Here is a 17,387-nt window from a genome sequence, read left to right as displayed (position 1 = left end):
CAAGACCCTCTGCCAATCGATCTCATCTGCCGCCCACTTCTCCCCAGAGGCCACCAACTGGATTGCATCCTTCCTATCCGGCAGATCCTCTAGAGTGTTTGCCACTGCCTCCCCAACACCCAACTCTTGTGGGGGTACCCCAAGGCTCATGTGTTGCACCCACCTTGTACAATGTCTACACAAGGCACCGTTTGATCACCTCGACTCCTTAGGTATCTCGTATACCAAATACGCTGATGATACCCAAATTCTCATCCTCCTCTCCGGCGACTACCAGAAAGACTCCCTGAGAATCACTGAAATATACAAAATCATCCAAGCCTGGATGGCAGCTCACAGTCTCTGCCTGAACAATGAGAACACTGAGCTCCTACTCATTGGGTCCCCTGCCTGCCTCAAGAGCCTCCCCAAGGATTTCACATTCTTTGTCATCGATGACCACAAAATTCTGGTAGCACTCTCCGTCAAGAATCTAGGGGTCTACCTCAACTCTTCGCTCTCCATGTCTCGCCACATCAACCACATCATCTCGACCTCAGGCTATGCAATGAAACTGATTAACGCCAGCAAACCCTTCCTCACCACCACGAACAATCTAGAAGTCACACAAGCTCTTATTTGCTCCAAACTTGACTACTGCAACTCACTCCGCGGCACCTCAGAAAAAAACCTCAGAAAACTCCAAATCACCCAAAACAATGCCCTCAGAGCCACCCTAAACTTGGGCAAACGGGATCACATATCTGAGGCTAGGAGATCGGCTCACTGGCTCCCAGTTGAGGACAGAATCACCTTCAACATCTTATCCGTCACCCACCGTTGAGTCTCGAACAACGCCCCAAGCTACTTGAAGACCAGTCTCAGAAAACACCTCAGCAAGACCCACCAGGTAGGTCTACAGTCACTGCCTCGTCAACCCCAGGTTCATTCGGGCCAAAGCTGGGGGCTCCCACTTCCTAGTCCGAGTACCTTCCCTCTGGAACAAACTACCTCTGCACCTGTGGGATGAACCATCTTGCAATGTTTTCAGAAAGCAGCTCAAAACTGTTTAACTGATTTGTCTCTACTCCCTATGTCTTGCTGTTGTTTCTTCTCCTGTAACTATCGCCTAGATGCCTAAGGGCTGTGAGCGCGGCTATGAATGCACAAATAAATAAGGTGGTGTGTTCTAATCTCTCATAGTTTAAAGTTTTAGGTGGGATACTAAATATTCCTCTATCCTTAAGAACTGTAGTTACTCCAGGATAAAGAAAGAATCTCAAAGGAGAACCCACACGGTTCCAAGGAACGCTGCCCATAGGGAGCTGTGTGCTGCAAAAGTTAAACACAGATGCCTTAAAAGAGATAGGGGGGAAAACAGACTCCATAGTAAAGGTAAAACACAGAGTTCTGAAATACAGAGCACATAAGAATGAATGAGTGGAAAAAGGCTCCACTCATTCAAGATAGAAAGAAAAAGGTCCAGAAGTCCAGCTAAAAGTGTTGGGGGGTCTCACTTGGAGAAGGGATGAAGCATACAAATTATAAATCTCCCTAACAGGTTTCACCTGCCAATTTCCCATGATTGCCCATGTTTGGATGCAGAAAATATTAGTTGTAGAAGGAAGTGGCACTTTGCATGCTGCTGCCACAACTTCCGATGCAGTGGCATACCAATAACCTTGTTTTCAGATGTACCAGAGTGCCTGGCGAGGATGCAAATGGCAACGGTGCATGGAATTCACCAAACTACATAACATAATCGATTTGAGCATGCCGCGGGGAGGGGTGGTTGTCGCATAAGGAGTCATGATGAAATATTTTCAGTGAGTAAAGTGGGGTCAAAGAAGAAAAGTCCCAGACCCTCATTGGGATTGATGGATTATGTAGAATGTTGGTGGATTCAGGCTCAGATTATACAATAATTAACAAGAGGGTGTGGCCTAAGGAGCTTGAGGTTAAGGGAAGGGTGTTTGAGAAACCTGACACACATTATATTGTTCAATATTTGAATAGCCGCCAGTGCCACTATTATGCCCTCAAAGCACTGTCAAATGAATGGCTCTTTGGCAGATGGTAGTCTGAACTAACATGAAAATAAAAAGATTACATTGCATGTTAATAGTAATTCGAATTTAGGGTTCAATTACTAGCAGGCATGACTAGTTTAAAGACATTGTACTAGCCATGGAATGCAGAATGTTCAGATGGTGAAGGAATTGCTATGATAGTGGCTATGTGACAACTTAACCAGATTATTTATGGGGCAGTAGAAATGTATGTTTTTTACATGTATAGTGTTGCCATGTTAATGGTGGTGAAAAAAGCCCTCTTTAGTTTCAGTAGCCATCTATAGAGGACAATATGGCCTGAGCTACCCTTTTAGGATGAGTACATTAGACTGTTTGAAAGACGGAGATGGATGAAGGACAGACATGATAGGTAGTGCAAGAAAGAGCCAGATGTCTGTCTCCCTGTATGAAGTGGCAGTCTAGGACCTTTCCGTCGTCTTAGGTCATGTTCCTATGCTTTGACTGTCACCTTAAGGCTATGAGATGTGTTTTTGCTTGTACAGCGCTTTATGCTTGTTAAGGAACATTTCCTCTTTCTGTGCTAATTCCCTTTAACTTGAGAGACCCCGAGAACTTTTGCTGGACTCTGGACCTTTTTGATTATAAACTTCTGAGTGAGTGGACCTTTTTGCCACTCCGGCATTCATTTTCTCTGACTGGGATTTTTATTCTCTACTGTTTTATGGAGTTTGGTAACCTCCATATAGGAATACAGGTATCTGCTTTTTGCACCCTCTGTGCAGTGTCACTAAGGAATCCATTGGACTTCTCTTTATGTTTAAATACCTTTTCTTGTAAGAACTACAGTTCCCAAGAATAGTAAGATAACTTTTATTTTACATACCTTTTCTGTTTGTGGGTCCAGCACACACCACCCTATGTCGGGTGCTTTGGTTTTAAATTGTAACTCCTCCCACTCCTCATGTAACTTTTTGTTGCAACTAACTTAAATGGCTGGTGACAGTGTTTACTTTTTACTACCTTTTGTGCAGGTTACTGGCAGGCTGATTTCTCAGCTGCATTACAGCACCCATGAGTGACCATTTTCTCATGTGAGTCCTTTGTGAGGTTTGCCTTTGGTATTGCATTTGGCACTGAAGCCCACCCAGGTTCCAGTGTGTCTGGGAAGGCAGAAAGTGAGTGAGGAACTTGAAACTTCACTGTCCTTTGTCGGTATGCCTGGCTGAAACCAGTTATAGCTGGGTGGCTGGCTGTCCTGGAGAATCACCATGACTGGACAAGTTGTGTGAAATGGACATGATTATAGATGAAAGATTGCTTAGTACAAAGGAAGAAGATGCAAAAGAAATCAACAACATTGGAACAGGCCCACTTGAATAACATTTTAATCAAGGAAAGTTTTGAGAAATGTCATTTTCAGATGTCCGTGAAAATATAACTGTGAGATTTCCCTACTTGGTTCAGTCGTGGTAGTGGTCCTCTTCTTTCAGCTTCTCTTTGGTTCTCTCGATCCAGTGGCGACTCTGCCTTCCAAGTCCCAGAGACCTGCTTTTTATGCAGTTTTCCCCCATTCACACAGCCTGGCTGTCAATCACACAGCAGGGTGGCTGTCCTGGCAGGACAGTCACCTAGCCAATCAAACAAGAGTACGACTTGGGTTTCCAAGGGAACCCTGTGCAGGGGTCCTAAAACCCCTCTCTCACATCCGTCTACTCAGACTCTCAGGTTCCTAAGGAGGACTTCTGTGCAGAAGCCCAACGGACGGCGAACAAAGGAACCAAACCTGGTTTGGCGCAGAGTTAAACACGAGAAAGACCTTTACAAAAAGAAATGGCAAATAAACCCAGCCAGAACCAAAAAAAAGTAAATGTCAGGATTCCTGCCCCTCATGTCCCCAGCCCTCCAAGATGTCAGGTTGGAGCCAGGCCACGATCACCTGCATGGCTCTCAAGGGCCTCTCCATCTCTCCAAAGACCCACTTGTAGTCAGACTTGGCGCTTGTGGCACCAGACTCACTCCCATAGGATAACATTGGAGATTGGACTTATAGTGCATTGATGGGGACAAGTTGGATGCCCCCACATATTTCGGTTCCCAGAACTGCATTTGCAGTCTAGTCTTTTGGGTGTGGTTCAGCCCAGAGACACCTGGGATACCTAGAGACTATTTAAGCCACGCCCAGGCTGAGAAACACGCTTTGCATTTTCTGCACCTGCAGCGTGACACTCACCGTGTTCGGATAGGTCTCCAGTAGGCCTGCATCTTTCTTCTGCGCTAAGCTCCTGCAAGAACAAGAACATCGTTAGGAACAGCCCTACCTTGCAGCACTTCTGCCCATCATTCATCGCTCCTTCTGTTCTGCGGGCATCTTCGGCGGTGTCATTCCCATCCCGGCATGCCGCTTCCTAAGGAAAAGGTAAAATAACAGAAAAAAGGCATTAGTAAGGATTCAGCAAATCTTCGCTTATTTTAAAGAATGTACAAGCTTCAAACGCTTACCTGAATCCCAGCCGCTCTGGGGGAACTCTGTCTCCGGAACTTCTCATCCGTCTGCAAGAGGGAAAAGAGACTTCAGATTAGCGTGGAAACATCTAGAGGCGTCGCATACCGCGCTTACTCACTGCATTTCTTCTTCATAACCGGCATCCACGCTGAAAACGTTGTGGCACCTAAAAGACACAGAAAAAGAACTTGGTTCAATACAAATATGAAAGGGTCGCATCGCGCATCATGCTCTCACTCACCTTCAGCACTACTGATCTCAGCAGCACGCCGCCATCCTCGGACACCGGCCATCATCTAAGGAAGGAAAGGAACGAAGTTAGAGAACTGTTCAAAAGACTCATTATACTTACCTGTCGGACTCTTGCCAGTGAAGTAACTAGGCAGCAACGAGCCCGCATCAATCAACGTGCCCCTGCGCTGAAAGCAGGACGGAGAGCACGCTATCCAAGAAAACAAGGTGAGCTGTGGATCAAAGGGCAGGGTTGGACCCCGGGGAAGAAGGGGTTCAAGCAGAGACAATAGGGGATTAAACTCTACCAATCCTGTGTTTCAGGCCCAGTCTCCAGTCGAGTAGACTCCAGGGAAGGGTTTGAGGTCATAAGAGGTCAGAACAGGCTGAGTGACATCCCCGTGGATACCAGGTGAGCATTACAGTAAATGGGGTCCAGCGGATTTAAGTTCGAAGCTACTAACTTAGCCTAGAACAGTACCAAGGCTATTTACTTAGAAAAATAGGTATGAAAAATATGGTAAATACCCCTGCCACTAGCCAACTCTTAAAGAAAGGGGAACAAAATAATGTTCCATGAGAGACAGACAAAAAGGGATAACTATTAACCTTTTCCAGTACTCTATGTACTGGGTCTGTGAATTTAAAAAAACTAATAAAGTCAATGGCAACTTTACATGTTCTGGGAGACACTAGTCAGTCCCAGAAAATTGAGTTTAAAGTGGGAAGTCTGAAAAAGACAACCCTGTGACACTGCACTAAAGGTGCTGCGTGACGCACAGTAAAAAGATGATGCCTATGGAGTAGGTGAGGCTCCACAGTCTATGAACAAAAAAAATGTAAAACACACAGCAAAACACGTGTAAGAGTGGGTAAAAAAGGCTCACACTCTTACCAGGTAAAAAAAAGAAATCCTAGAAATCCAGCAAAGCTGCTGAGGGACTCAGTATGTAAGGGAATTAGCTATTCTGGAGAATTCTCCGTAACAAGCCACTTAACTGCTATACACTTTTGCAAATCGTTTGTTATATTAAGACTTTACAACTAATCAAGTCTGCGGATATAGAACTGGTAGAATTTTAAGAAATTTAAGTGTCAGTGTTTTTGTACTTTTTTCCCAATATTGTAGCTAGAATATTATGGGAACCAGATAGGTATAGCCCTATAGGTATTGATATGTACACACAGTACTGTGTGTCTAAGAAAGGCGCCAATGAGATTAGTTAACCCCAATGTTTAGAACAAGACTACACTGAAAAACATGAATTGTTGACCGTTGGATATGTTTCTAGGAAGTGGGGGGTGGGGAGGGCCCAACATGTTTTTCTGACAGTGGCAGATTCCAGGGGGGTGATTGGACCTGGCTACCTTCCATGAGTTCCAAGCCAATTAAATTACTTTTGTGGAACAACAGAGGTCACAGCCACTTTCCTAATTCTGAAGGACTTTCTCGTTTTCCTCAGTTGTGATTTTGAATTCCTCTAGCAACATTTCTGCAGCACTAATTCTAAAAGTACTTGATATGTGGGCTGCTTCTGCTTAGATATTATGCACAATTTCAAGAAGGCTTCTGCAAGAAAATGGGTAATTCTTGTCCCTCCTGCTTTTATATTCTCACAGCAAATATGGCATGTGTGTGTGCATAGTGGTAGCGGCCGTGTAGTTATGGTTCAGTTGCTATACCCATAGGAAGACCACTTTTTGGGCGGGTTATAACTTTATTCCCCGTAGACAAATTTGGATAAAACTTTGCCCAAAAAGTATATGGGGGCCGCAGATTCTTTTTGGGTGAGGTTTCGTGGAGGGGGGCAAAGTTATAGGGGGGTCCCAAATATTCTTTTTTGCATAGACTGAATGGGCAAAAACCTTGCGCACACCAATAGGCCAAACGGCTTGACGGATTTTAAACAAATTTGCGGCAGGAGTGGGGGCTTGGTTCCGAAAGCGTGCTTTTGTGTGTTGGTGGAAATCTGACCAGTACTTCTGTTGCAAGGAACTGAAATGTACATCTCAAAAAATGTGTGATATCTGGCTCTACTCCGCCGACCCATTTCCCTGTTTGGTCCACGGACAAAAGTCTCATTGGCTTGCTGTACGCTGTGATGTCGGCAAACATTGGAAGCAGCCAGTGGTTGACTGTAGGGAAGCGTGCTGTGGATGAACATATGTGGGAAACGCTGCCATGGTGTATCGGAGGACAGTGCAGCGCCGGAAGGGCCTGGAAAACATACTTTAGGCCATGTAGTGGTGGGCAGAAGGGATGGAAATTGTGGGGGAGGGATAAGTGGGTCATCTAATATATCTCATTCGGGTGAAAAAGACAGTGGTGTGCCTGCAGTATCCATGCGTATTGTGCCAATTCGCGGGTGCCTCCGCCTCTTTGTGTGGTGAATGCAGACAGCCTGCATTACGGCATGATAGCTGGTGCAGCAACCTCTTTCCGTGGTGACTGATGGTAGATCAATGGCAGAAGGGGAGTGCATTGTACATGACATGAACGTTTTTACATACAGTGTACTATGGTGTGTTGTGTGTGGAAAGGCCGTAGCCCCTTCATGTATGGATAGTGGCCTTGCACCGACAACTATGTGCCCTGCTTGTATGTAGGTTTCACATTGTTGCCTTGTGTGTGTGTGTGTGGTTTGTCAACATTGCATGTGGTATGTTTGTAGATTGTAGTAATTGTTACATGTGTGCATGCATCAATGTATTATGGTGCGGGGGTTGGGTAGAAGTATCGCTGCCTATGTTACGTTTTGGATTGTGGTACCTGGCTACATGTTCACCAACGTGTCTGTGTTATTTTGTGCTGGGTGTGGGCAAGGCCTACACTGTTGGGTGCATGGAAAAAGGCCATAGGCTGTAGGCCATCCACCCAAGAGCCTAGGCTTTCAGCACAGCCACCACAACATAATGCAGCCATGTTGTTTTAAGTCTGCATCTCTCTCTGAGGGAGGTGACTTTTAAAGAATGGTTGTGGAGGACATTTTAGACGTGGTAGAACAGCAGAAGGGTGCTGATATGCGTACATTACCATATGGTGTAGGTTATTGCACGTGTTGCACATTAGGGAGCCACATGTGGCCATTTGCATTTCCTGGTGTTTGCCCTTTATAACACCCTTCCTATGTTACGTTTGTGGATTGTGGTACGTGGCCACATGTTCGCATTCATGGCTCTATTATGTTGTGGTGGGTGTGGGCAAGGCCTACACACTTGGTTGCATGGCCATAGGCCATGCACTCAAGAGCTTAGGCCTTGACGATAGCCACCACAACATAATGCAGCCATGCAGGGTTAACTCTGCATCTCTGCGATGGTGGTCACCTTTAAAGAATGGTTGTGGAGGGCATTTTAGACATGGTAGAACATCTGAAGTGAGGTGATATGCGTACATTACCATATGGTGTAGGTCATTTGCACGTGTTGCACATTAGGGAGCCACATTTGAGCATTTGTGTTTGCTATGGTTTGCCCCACATAAACCCTTGCTGTAGGAAGTGCTTTGCGATGTTACACTATGAAAGGAAGTCCTCAGCATCAGACATTTAAAATATGGACAATGTACACAGCCACCCACATACCATTCACCACACCCAACACAAAGCCATGCATGCAAACATGTGGCCAGGGTGAAAGTTGGCACTCTCAATTGCAGATGGGGAGTGCATTGCACATGACATGAGCTTTTAAACATAGGGTGTGCTGTGTTTGGTGAGGCCCTAGCATCTTGGATGCATGGCTGGAGCCCTTGCACCAACAACTATGTGGCCTGCTCGCAAGTAGGTTTGCCATTGTTGCGTTTTGTGTGTGGTTTGTGAGCATTGCATACATTATTGGTTGCATGGGTGTGGTGATTGTTAGCACATCCTACAGTTTTTAGTCCATGGCACTGGAGCTTCTGGCGTGAACACTCCTGCAGTGTGTCCACTGAGTGCTGTGTTTAAATACTCTGTGTACAGAAGTGGATAGTGTTGAACTGGATATTTAATGTGCTGGGGTAGTTTGCATTGCGCAGATTACTGACTACTGTACTGCACTTTGAAGTATTTGTTCTTTGCACTTACTGGAGTGCTGGAAGGAAAACAAATATTGCTACCTCTACTTAGTGGTGATGGGTGCCGCTCTGGGTGAATCTGGATGCTGAAATCGTGGGTACTTTGGAGAACTTTTAACTGGAGGTGCTTTCAAATCACACGAGACGTGTACTCTGGAACGGTACACATGGAGTGTTGTACAGAAATGATAGTGCTCGATGCCGAGGTCTTGGATGTGATATCTGCATGCCTGTGTGACTATTTGATAGTACCTAATGAGGGAGTGCTGCAAAAACAATAGTGGAAAGGGAAGGAGGACTGTCCCTGCTTTACCGGGGTGCGGCCTTTGCTGTAGCTGGATAAACCCACGTGCCACATACTGACATTCTGAGCATGGTGGGCATGGAAAAGGAACTGTGGGGATTATCCTCTCAGTCTGCGCCCTGCTATCTCGCAGAATTAATTAATCAGGTGCCATCTAACAGACCAAAACGTGCCCAATACTCGCACCAACGTTCAGTCCCTGCCTTCTAAAGAGCCAAAGCCGGCTGTGCGAGCTTTGAAGTGTTAGCACCAAATAACCTGGAACTCACTACCACTCAAACTCAGAAAGGAAACCTCTTTCACTGTGTTCAGAAAAGCGCTGAAAACTAAGCTTTTCAACTAGATTGTACTTGAAGGTGGTCCCCTGTAATCATGGAACATTCATACTGTATTATTGTTGAACCCCTGTTATGTTTTCTGTTCAGTCTATTTCTATGTAACCTGTATCTAAGAGAATATCCTGTAACAGCACCACGATACGGCATGGCAACTGGGCGCTTTATAAATGCAAATAAATAAAATCCTATCAGGTGTTCAGGGTGTGGTTCACAGGAAGAGGCAGTACTATTTTTTTCCCAATGCTCTGTGTAGTGAGGTTGGTAGAGATGGAGAGACGCACAGTGCTGATCGTGAGTACAGTTTCGATGGTCCACCTTTGCAGATATGTGGCCTCTGTCGCTACTGTCAATGTTGTTGTAGTGCATTATGGAAGTCTACATTTGGGTTACATGTTGTGCGGATGTTTGCTATGTCACCTGAGCAAGTTGATGAATGCAGAGATGCAGATTTTTCCCACTGCCAAGGTCGTTTTCTCATGCATACCACCAAGAGGTGTAGGGGACCATGCTGTTGTAATTTGTCCCCAGCCAGAGCTCGGAAGGTGTCTTATAAACAGAAGCATGTGTGAGTTTATGTGCACTGATAGGATGTTCTCCACCCACTATGAGATCATGAAGTCGCAAAATATGCACTGTTTCCATGCAAATGGCATTTGTTTGACCGCCATAGGCAATGCTATTTTCTTTTACACTGTGCAAGAAGCGTTAACTAGAATTTGGTAAAAATGTAAGGTGGATAAGCAAACAGAAAGTCCTATAAAGAAAAAAAACCAAAAAGGTTGTGTGCAAGCATGTAAAAGAAAACTGAAAAAAAATATTTTCTAAACCACGACTAAAGACCCAATCCCCAACCCTGTTTGAATTTTCAACCCCTTCCCCCCACCGTTCCTAGCACAATAACTCTGCAGATTCTGCCGTAGTTTCAGGATTACACTTGCCACATCCGGGCCTTTTCAGGATGGCAGGCATGGAAATGGGACTGTGGAGGCTAAGGCATTGCTCAATAAGGTTTCTGGTTGTGGTGTGTACACAAAAACTGTGGCAGAAGGTCTATTTGTACAGAGACATGCAGAAGCCTATGGTTGAAGTGTGCAAGTTAAGGGGCAGGCATCCTTTTTGTATTTTGTTTAAAGTTGCTAAAATCCATTCGATGCTGCTTTTGTGCAATATTTTTGTGAATTTTGTAGGACATGGGTTACTGCGAGAAAAACAACAACTTCTGTGAAGTGTGCAAGGTAAGTGGCAGACATCCTGTTATGCGTGCAATGTTTATATGATATGGTATGGCATTTATAACGTACCTATATACAAGTGTTTCAAGGCGTGTCGAGGCAAGGGAGGGGGAACAGAGGGGAGACGGAGACAACAGTCATACTAGGCCAAGTGTCACTCAGATCGCGCAAGTGGATGGGGAGGGGAAAGTGCAGTACATGGGAAGAAGAATAAATAACAATAGGTAAAAATACAGGCCGATGGTGGCAAGTGCAAGGATAAGTGCAGACATCAGGTGGTGGTGGTGGGACTGTTAGGGATACAGAAAACAGCCCCCAAGTGTGGGGGTTGCCAAAAAGGCAGTGCATGTGTGCGACTGGGTCGGGGAGGTGGCCTGGGCCTGAGATTAGAGGGTGGCCAGTTAAGCAATGCAGAATCAGTTTCAGCCAGGAAGTCAGCAGGGGAGAGGAGGAGAAAAAGCAGAAGCAAAGAGAAAGGTTTTCAGGTGCTTCTGGAACCAGGGATGGTTCTCCTCAAGTTTCAGGGAGCCAGGGAGGCTGTTCCAGAGGGAGACCCCAGCCGAGGAAAGAGATCTACCACCAACTGGTTGCTTGCAGAAGCGACTGACCCTGAGGGAGTTGGAGGCGGATGAACGAAAAGCTTGAGCAGGGAGATATTTAGGAAGTGAAAGTTGAAGGTATTGAGGCCCCAGGGCCCAGAAGGCCTTGCAGATAAAGATATTATAGAGGGTTTTGACCTTAATCCTCACATCCACTGGGAGCCAGTGCAGACATTTCAGTCCTGTAGAGACACGATCCCTGGGCTTGAGGCCAAGGACAAGTCGCGCAATCCTGTTCTGGATGAGTTGCAGAGGGCGGAGAGTAGAGGCAGGCAGATTTAGAAAGAGGCTGTTGCAATAGTCCAGCCTAGGGAGAACCACAACTGTGGAGACAGTGAGCGTGTGGGAACTTGGTTTAGGTTGGTAAAATACATTCAGTGCTGGTTTTGGTGAGATATTTTTATGATTTATGTAAGAGATGGGTTAGTGCGGAAAAAAGATCGTAGCATTGTTGGAAGGAAAGAAGAGAGTTCCTGTTTGTATGTTACAATGGGTGATATGGGTAAATTAAAACTTTGAGAGCATATACCATCGAAGTGCCACTTGATGGTAGGTGATGGGAGAAAAAAAACAGTATGTTTTTTAAGTATGTAATGGATGTTCAGTGGCATATACCTTGGTCAGAGGCACTTATAACAGAGTTGTAAACATACTGCAGAAAAAATATTCATACCTCTTTGTGGTGATGGGTGGCATGTGGATGCAGGTGGATGCAGAAATCTTGCATAGTTTTACTGAACTTTCTACTGGACGTGCTTTCGAATGACATGATTCTTGCAGTCTGAATGTGTAATGGTACATATGAAGTGTTGTACAGAACTGTCAGTGTTAGATGCTGATGTCTTGGATGGGATTGGTGGATGCGTGTGTGACTATTTAACAGTACCCAATGAGGTAGTGCTGGACAAAAAATAGTGGAAAGGGAAGAAGGACTGCTACTGTTTTACTGGGGTGTGGCCCACGCGTAATTTAGGGACGCGCACATGCCACATTCTGCACTTCTCACCATGCTGGCCGATGGCAATGGGACTGTGGGGATTATCCAATCAGGTACTGAGGGTGTGGTTCACAGGAAGGGGCGGTAATACTGTTTTTTATTACTCTGCGTAGTGAGGCGGGCTGACATGGAGAAACGCATTGTGTTGGTTTTGGGTGATGCCTTTGTGATAGATCTGCACAAGTATGCCCAGGAAAGACACTTTGATCGCGATTTTGGTTTGGAAGGAGTGGACGCATTGTGGTGCCCTGTCCATGTTTGCAGTTTCAGCGATATGTTTGCACTTTACAGACAAGTGGCCAGTTTTGCTACTGTTCATGTAGTCGTCGTGCATTATGGTGGCATGCATTTCGGTTTCATGACTTGTTCATTCCATCAACTGAAGAGGTTGATGAATACAGTGAAGAGGCTTTTTCGCACTGCCAAGTTGGTTTTCTCAACCATACCACCAAGAAAAGCATGGGACTATCCTAATGTATGTTGTTCCTAGCTATAGGCTGGAAGGGGTCACATCAACAGAAGCATGTGTGATTTTTTTAATTTTTTTATTTCTTTTGTCTGCTCGTGGGATGTTCATTAATGGCATCATTAATTCTCATTAATTCTCGAAATGCTGAGTTTTTCCATGCAAATGGCATTTCTTTGACCAACATTGGTGATGCTCTTTTGTTTGCCCATCTACAGGAGTTGTTGATAATTTTACTGTAAGAATGTGAGGAGAAGAAAACAGAAAACCCTATAAAAACTGAAAATAAAGTTGTTTCTCTAGAAGCACCTAAAAAAAGGCTCTTTTCAGAGCCACCCCTAAAGACGAAATCCCTTACCCTGGTTGCAACTTATTCCCCGATGCCCGTACACAGCACAAAAGCCACATCCAGTGCTTTTGAGGATGGTGGGCATGGAAATGGGACTGTGAACTCTAAGGCATTGCGCAATAACGTTTCTGGGTGTGGCGTATATGCAGAGGACTGTTGTACAGAACTGATATTGTTAAATGGAGAGCTCTTCAATGTGATTGGTGGATGCGTCTGTGACTATTTAACAGTACCCAATGAGGGGGTGCTGGAAAGAAGATAGTGGAAAGGGAAGAAGGACTGTTTCTGCTTTATTGGGGCGCAGCCCTTGTCCTACTTGGGGAAGCACAGTTGCCACATGCTACCGTTTTCAGCATGCTGCACATGGGAATGGGACAGTGGGGACTATAGGTACTGAGGGTGTGGGTCACAGGAAGGGGCGCCAATACTTTTCCCCATTACTGTGTGTAGTGAGCCGGGCTGACATGGTTGCCATTGCTTGCAAAGGTATTGTAGCAGAGCAGATTTGGTCCGACATCTATTATAGCTCAAAGCTATGTGGCACGCTACTCTGTTCTGAAAAGTTTCAAACAGATTGCGGAACACCTCTGGGTTGTGGCCTTTTCTAGGGCTGCTGTGGAGATCTTGCACCCAGAAAACAGGCCTACATCATTGAAACAAATACATACATGTTCAATGGCACACTGTGGGGTATTTGTAAGCGTGTACTTACCAATAACACTCCGTAAATTGCAGAACACTGTACTTTTCTGCTGTCTGAGGGTCCGGGTTGTGTCAATAAGGCGAAATAAAGGCCCATGCGCAGCGTGCGTGCGGTCGCATGGTGACCTTGCACATGTTCTTGATTGGGATGGCTGTCCGCAGGACACGTTTTGGGTATAATACTTTGTTCGCACGTGGATAGGTGTCCTATGCACACCGGTGGGATCTCTGGACTGATTAATAGTGCGACACACATGCGCCGACCATTTTGGAACATGCTGGTTGTTTATAGGGTATAGCAGGTGGGATGTTTGTGTGTAGGTACCTGTAGGACGTGGGTGGACGGCTCGACCTAATTAAAGTTTGTTACAAGTTTGTTCACATATGCTGCACAGGGGCGATATCACCAGGAGACCGAGGAAGAGATACGCATGCGTGTACTTGTGCAACGGACACACCCACAACTAATTATAGGTAGTTCACAAGATGCGGACATGCGGGTCATACTGGCATCATACGGATGACTCCATTGTGATTGCAGATAGGCCGGGCAGGTGCGGTGTCCATAGGACACCTTCCTTTTGATTAATTGCGGTCATTCCTACCAGTATTGTGCGCCACTGATTCATAACAACATTTTAAAAACAAAGGAAAGCCACATATACACTTAGCAACAATTTTTAAATATCAATGTTTACTTCCACACATTCATACATACCATTAGGAAAGGGAGGAGGGAGGAGGTAGCAGAAGTGGATACTTATTGTGGGGAATTGGGGATTTGCACAAGTTGGTCGTGAGAGGAGGAAAGGATTGCGGTATCAGCGTAACGTCTCTAATCACACAGATTTTGAGGGGATGGCAGGCTGTGAAATGGGGAAGAGGTACACGTGCAGGTTGGGCAGTGGTATTTTATTTTGACTATAATATGTCCTTGTATGTAATCTTTTAATGCGTCAAAATTGTGCACCAATTCTTCAATTTTTGCTTCCAGGCTGGTCAGTTTGCTATTTACGGAGTTCCTTTCCTTTCCTGTGCCTGTATGCTGCTATGGAAGGTGTACGGCTTGTGCTGCCTTGCTTTCATTTCCAATATGTTCTCTTAAAGAAAAAAAAAATCTGTTAGGTGTACATGAAGCATTAGATATTAAATATTTTATGTTTCAGACGGCGGTGCGTACCAATGGGGTTACTATCATAAGTCATTGTGTCATGAGGCACATTTTCTTCTAGCCACCCTAAAGTGCTTGCCATTGCTGTGTAAAAAAAGAAACGTTATGCTTCTCTACTATTGTATACTGCACCACATATGCAATTATCAATCAAACTTTACTGTGCTTACTATGTTGTAGTGACGTTCTCGTCTTAGTACTTTCCAGTCCTTACTCTGCTCGTTCGTTCTTTGTTACCATGTAAAGTAGCAGTGCGGTAAGATTGTTGAAGGCAGACTTCACTTCTCTCGTTGGTGAATTCTGTTTTGGTGTACTCCCTATGCCTTTGTGCTGTTTGTTTCATACGTACACACTTTTCAGACCCACTCTTCGTTCCCTTGCAATTCAATTAGATGGCGCTGTTTGTATATGTTCCTTGTGTTTGCTGAATGATACCACTATGTAAGAGAGCCCCTGCCTTTCTGAGCAGGTTGGAGGCCACCTGACGTCCGCAACCAGACGTATAGTCTGTGACTGCTGTGCGCATTAACATGGTGCCAGCAGGTTCAGTATGTTGTACAGTACATATTTACAAACTAAGGGTATCCTGGTAAAAACCTATGAAATTCAGTGAAAAAATGTTGTTATGGTTACAGGTAAAACCCCAGAAATTCGCCAGATATGGTAAGCTAAGCAACCATAACTTTGCTACCATTGCGCACTGCAAGGACTAACACCCATGACAACAAAGATGACATCACATGTGTATTTAGTTTTCATGAAAATCCTCCACAAGGGATTGTCATTGTAATGTTGGCAGAGACTATCAGAGATCATTAAAATAACGATCATGGCATTCATAGTTCATTAACCAATGCATTGCTATAAACACCATTGCATTACAGAGTTCTTTCCAGTATATGAACCAACTCATGTAGAAACCTAGGCATTGTCTGCAACATGCATCATAGAGGTGCAATATTCAAAATCTTCACGTTGGATAGTAAAATGATTAATGCTTTTGTTTCAGAGTTTTGAGTACTGTGAAACATGTAATAAGTAGCTAAGAATGCCTCACTTACTACATAATTGTACTACTATACACAAAACATGAAGAGACCACAATGCGTACAAATATGAGCACATACAGGGAGAGTAAAGTAAGCAAAAAAGTAGCAGTGCTACCAGAAAGTGTTCATAACCTAATTGATTATCTTCATGCACAGAAATGATTGCTGTGTTTCAGGCTGGCTTCTTCCCCTACGTATATGTATCATATGATGTGCCTGAACCCTACAGAAAGTAGTGTCAGAACATCTGAGAAGGGTAAGGTCTGCAAACGTAGTACCTTTTGCATTCTTACTGCCTGACTGTCAGTGAAGAAAACCACCTGGCCTAGATATGTCAGTGAACAAAAAAAGAGGGATCCAGACATGTGATGTGATCAGTAATGTCATCAACGACATTTGTGATGTCATCTTTGATGTCATGGGTGTTAGTCCTTACAGTGCACAGTACTAGCGCGAGTTATGGTTGCTAAGCTTACATAACTGGTGAATTTCTGGGATGTAACTTAACCATAATGTCCCTTTTTAACAACATTTTTTTCACTGAAAATATATATATATATATATATATATATATATATTTTACACGGCCCACGGTAGCAGCTGTGTAGTTATGCTTAAGTTGCTAAACACATAGCATATAACTGGAGGAATCGTTACCAAACTTTGCAAAAAAGTATATGGCCGGCTCTGAATTTTTTCGGCAAGTTGGGTGACGTTTCGTGCAGGGGGGGCAAAGTTGTAGGAGGGTCCCACATTTTTTTTTTTCCATAGACTAAATGGGCAAAAACTTTGCGCACGGCTACATGCCGAACGGCTGGACGGATTTTCACCAAATTTGCGGCAAGGGCAGGGGATTGTATCAGAAAGCATGCTTTTGTGTGTTTGGTGGCAATATGACCAGTACCCTTGTTGCAAAGAACTGAAATGTATGTCCCAAAAAATGTGTGATATCTGGGTGTCATTGGCGTGCAGTACGCTGTGCTGTCGGCGAACATTAGATGCGGCTATATCGGAGGATAGTGTTGTGGTGTGCGTGGCAAGGCTCTAAGATATTGTGTGCATGTGTGGGCCTCTTGTTGCAGTGTGCGCAGTAAAATTAGTCATATCTGGCTTCGGTCCGGCGTCCCATTTACCTGTTCATTGCACGGTCAAAATGTTGATTGCAACGCAGCGTGCAGTGATGGTATGTGTGTCAAAAGTGTTCCATGGCGGCGGCATAGTGTATCAGAGGACAATGCAGTGGCTAAAGGTGCTGAAAAACATAGTGTACGGCATCTGGGGGTGGGAAGAAGGGATGGAAAGGGTGCAGGAGTGAGAAGTGCTTCATGTGGTATCTCATTAGAAGAAGACCATACTGTGCCAGCACTATCCGTGCAT

Source organism: Ambystoma mexicanum, chromosome 1q (assembly GCF_040938575.1).
Source record: "Ambystoma mexicanum isolate Mex_15411 chromosome 1q, UKY_AmexF1_1, whole genome shotgun sequence".
Taxonomy (NCBI): Eukaryota; Metazoa; Chordata; class Amphibia; order Caudata; family Ambystomatidae; genus Ambystoma; species Ambystoma mexicanum.
This window is presented reverse-complemented; position numbering follows the sequence as displayed.